At 36.5% G+C, this 4,537-nt stretch overlaps 1 long non-coding RNA gene across 1 annotated transcript in view; it reads left to right on the top strand.

Moving 5' to 3' along the window:
* The first annotated feature begins 552 nt into the window (after positions 1-552).
* Positions 553-4,537, top strand: part of LOC112449856 — an 11,479-nt gene continuing 7,494 nt past the window's right edge. Inside the window, exons 1-2 of the long non-coding RNA XR_003038402.2 lie at positions 553-798; positions 2,751-2,779. This is a non-coding gene — a long non-coding RNA (uncharacterized LOC112449856). The remainder of the gene's footprint in view (positions 799-2,750; positions 2,780-4,537) is intronic.

Raw genomic sequence — 4,537 nt, 5'->3', positions numbered from 1 at the left:
ATTTATTATGTCTGGTGATTTAAAGGGCAAAAAGTATATTAGGACACCAGAAATCAGGCTTAGAGAACCATCTCCACCTGCCACCTGGCTCACACCTCACCCAACCTCAACTACTCTCCCAGGTGGTGGGCCCAGGTGGAGGTGTAGCTTTTTTGGGTTTGGCTTGACTACTAGGAAAAAAATGGAATGCTCCCTGTGGGTTGGGAGTGAGTCTCTGCCTCAAAAGGAAAAGTTCAAGTATCTGTAAGTTTTATTCACGAGTGATGGGTGGATGGAGCAGGAGATGGATTGACAGATTGGGACCTTGTCTGCAGTAGTTGGGGCATTGCTCCAGTTTGTTGTGGTGAAGAAGGAGCAGAGCTGAAAGACAAAACACTCAATTTACAGGTCCACCTAGGTTCCAACTCCCACCTGTGATCATGAGGTATGGATTAAAGAATGTAATTCTGGATAAAGGCAGCTGAAATGAGCTTCCATATTAGAGTTGCTCAGCCTTAGAGATAAGGTGAGGAACTCCATCATCCAGGGAGAAGTTCAAAGTAGAACTGGAGCTCCTCATCAAAATAAATCCATTGAGGTGGTACGAGGATGCCTCCTGGGTGTCTCCCTTATGAGGTTTTCTGAGCACATCCCATCGGGAGGAGACCCCAGGGCAGAATCAGACCCAAACAGGAGGAACTGCAGTTCCCCCTGAAAGAGCCAAGGAGTAGGATGTCTGAGATCACATGATTTTCCCTCCTGGAATAATTGCCTCCAAATCCAGACTTCAGATACGCAGAAGTAGAAGATGGATGGAAAGTAAGTTTATTACTGTAAATAGGTTTATTTTGTGTTCACTTGAGGCTTCAGGCAACATCAGCTGATTCACTTCAACAAAAATGCTCCAACTCAGTTTTTATCATTTAACTTCTCATTTAAATCAGAACTTATAAACTCATTCCTTTGTTTTTGTTTTCTGTCTAAAAAGTATTAAATCAGATTTGTAATATAACTCATACTATTTATCTGCTTTAACTCTGATCCCATGCTTATAATAGAAAGATATAAATGTTTTTACTATTTTATCTTCTAGCCACTTTATATGATCTTCGAACATCTTGTTAACAAATAGTATAAATGGTTTTGATCCAGGGAAACATCACATGTCACGTTTTCACAACTATTAATCCTCTGTAGGACAGTATAAATAACACCACACTATTGTATCAGTGTGCCTTTCTATCTTTGTAAATTTTCATTACACACCTAGTATTTATTTTATCTTCATCGTTTTTCAAGTTTATTTAAATTGTTACTGGTGCACAAAATGTGCTATAAGTGGTGTACTATTGCATCACAGATTCAGATCTATTTATGCTCACATCTTCTGTGCACAAAAAATAATATAAGATTGCAATTTTTTTTGAGTAAAGACTGACCAAAAGTTTGCTTTTGTTGTCATTTCCATTTCCATAAATATTTATTTTGAGCCAAACACCCTAATGTACAGCTGAGAGCGGACTTGTTCCGCATAAAGTTTTTTCTGATGGTTTACTCAAGCTCACGAGTTATTTATGTTGTTTTCATGAAATAACAGTTACTGTTTTCTCGAGATCATGAGATGGTTGGTGTGTGTTAAACGTAATTCCATTCACCAGCCGGTGAGGACTTCAAAGTGTAGTCGTGGCATGCATGTGTAATTCTATGAATAATTCTGTAAATAGGTGATAGGTAAACCATAATGACACCACATCTTTGGTCAGATAATTTGCTTGTGTGTTTTCACGATCAGAATTGGTAAACAAAAACTCTGCATTCTATGTGTGATTCAATAACTCGTGATCTTGAGAAAACGGTAATCGTTACTTCGTGACAACAACATAAATAACACATTATTAAATTAAATTAAATTAAAACCATCAAAAAAATGTTTATGCGGAACATGTCCGCTCTTGGCTTCTGTAGTAATGTATTCTGACAACAATGGTTAAATTTTTAATTTTTTTTTATTTTTATATATTAATCAGACTCAATATGCTCTCTTAAAAACATAAAACACCTACAAGTTACAAAATTCATAAACTTACATGTTACAGAAATTAACAAAATCTGCCTATAAAATACTTTAAACAGCAATCACAAGAATCATCTGAAGACAATATCACTGTTTTCACTCAGCAGTTAAATGTTTAATTCATGGTGTGCAGACATGCATGTTGTTCCTACTTTTTTATTTGTTGTTACTACAGAAAATCACAAACTTCCCATGAAGAAAATTACGATTTCACATACAAAAATATGGTAAATTAACATGTAAAACAGGTGTTCTGTATTTTTCTTGTGTGATTTTGGAACATTTTCTAGCATGTTCATTGTATCACATGTATGTGAAAAACATGGAAAATTCATGTGATTTTTCTGGAAGGGACAGCTTGATCTGCCACCACCCTTCTCCCACTGATCTCTCATCCTTGTTCCTTCACCAGTGGTGTCCCACACTTTCAGTACAGGCTGCTGTCAGCTTAAATTAAAAAAAAGACAAAGGTGGAAAAAAAACAAGAAGAACAGACAGTAAATGGGACATGGGACAGTGAATACAGTGTCTATTCATCCACTATCTAACCCTGCTCCTCCCACCACATTGAGTAAATAGTTCCAAAAGCCCTGCTCCACGTTAACTTAGCTTACTATTCAGCTGAGCCATCAGCTTAATGCAATCTCCTAAATGCCTGCTGTACTGCCTCACTGACAGTGATCTATTTGTTTTGCAGACTTCTGCAATCTGATGTCTGCCACCATGGTAAGGATTTGATTAATGCTTCAACATTTGACGTCTGTAATTGGCTGCAGTTGCAAACAGCTACTAAATCTTTCCTTCATGTCTTGGTTTGGCAAGGTGTTGGAGAAACTAATGAACCAAAGACTTAATTCAAATGTCTAGAGCGCCTTTTTGACAACAAACAACCAATCAGTCAAATACCATTTATTAAATTGTTTTACTCATCTAGTTTGTTTTGTTGCCATCTAGAAGCATCAGAGACTGACCTTTTTTTTCAAAAACAAACAAAAAAGTTACAAATAATAAACAGCCAAATTCTTTGCAATCATTTCCTTTCAATTGTTTCCATGTCTGCTTAGATGGCACTCATCCTAAACATATTCTGAAGATCAGAAAACAACTTGAATTGACAGATTATTTTATCAGACAACATATGTTAAAAACAAATCAAGCAAAGCAATTAAGTCATATTATTAATACAGCAAAAACAACTTTTTTTCAGTTGCCCCCATTTGGCTACCCCTTTGAAAACTTTCTGGAGGTGCCACTGGATGAAAAAATAAGGAAAACGAGTACAGCAAGTTGGAAAGGGTGAAGGAAAACTCCACTCTGATTCACAGTGATTCGATGCCATGGAGAAGAGAACAACAAGTCAAACACTAACCAACATATAACACATAAAGAAAAAATAGGTAAAGCAGAAGGAAGAATGGGGAAAATTTTAAAAGCTGACAGTAATATTACTTTTGCTTTAAATTATGTAATTTGTCCTCAGTTTAAAGCTTTTAATACATTGAATATTTATCATCTCTAAGTGATGAGATAGAAACAGAACTGTCTTTGTTTATTTTAAAAATAGTCCTTTTGGGTGCACAAATAGAGCAAAGATAGAACACATGAAACTCAGTTTATAAAGTGGTGCTGTTTTTAAAGACCCCCATGTCCTACTGGGATTTATATGTTCTGTTTAATTATGTTTTTGGGTGTTTTGGGGTTCCTTGAAAGGCTTGTTGTTTATTTAGGTACAGGGAAATACAGTGCCTATAAAAACTATTCATCCCCTTGGATGTTTAATGCTTTTAATGCTGTCATAAATCAGTCAATACAAATTAGCCTTTTTGACAAAAACAAATACACAAAATGTTCAGTGTCATGGTGAAATCCAATTTGTACAGATTAATACCAGTTAAATAAAAATATGTAATCTAAACTAAGCGAATGCATAAATAATTTCCCCACCTCCTCTTTAAAGTGACTGTCCTAATTCAACTCCAAGAAAAGATTATTGAAAAGTACAAGTCAGGGATGGATACAAAATGATTTCCAAAGCCCTAAACATCCCCAGGAGTTCTGTTAAATCCATCATTAAGAGATGGAAGGAATATGGAAGGTGTGTAAATCCACCAAGAGCAGGCAGTCCTCAAACTGAGTGACTGTGAAGAAGGAGGATAGTGAGAGAGGCCACCAAGACACCTGTGACTCTGAAGGAACTCCAAGCTTCAGCAGGTGAGATGGGAGAGACTGAGCTACAACAACTGTTGATCAGGTTCTTCATCAGACTGACTAAAAAATCATAAGATTACTGCAACAGCGTCTTCACAGGTCTGACTAATAAATCAATCAAACAGCTGCAGCTGATCCAGAACGCTGCTGCTCGTGTTCTCACTAAAACCAGGAAGATAGAGCACATAACACCAGTTTATGTCCCTACACTGGCTCCCTGTAGCTCAAAGAATAGACTTTAAAATACTGTTGTTAGTTTATAAATCACTGAACGGT

The sequence above is a fragment of the Kryptolebias marmoratus genome, linkage group LG14 (assembly GCF_001649575.2).
Source record: "Kryptolebias marmoratus isolate JLee-2015 linkage group LG14, ASM164957v2, whole genome shotgun sequence".
Classification (NCBI taxonomy): domain Eukaryota; kingdom Metazoa; phylum Chordata; class Actinopteri; order Cyprinodontiformes; family Rivulidae; genus Kryptolebias; species Kryptolebias marmoratus.
The sequence above is the reverse complement of the archived record's forward strand: the minus strand, read 5'-3'. Positions and strand labels throughout refer to the sequence as shown.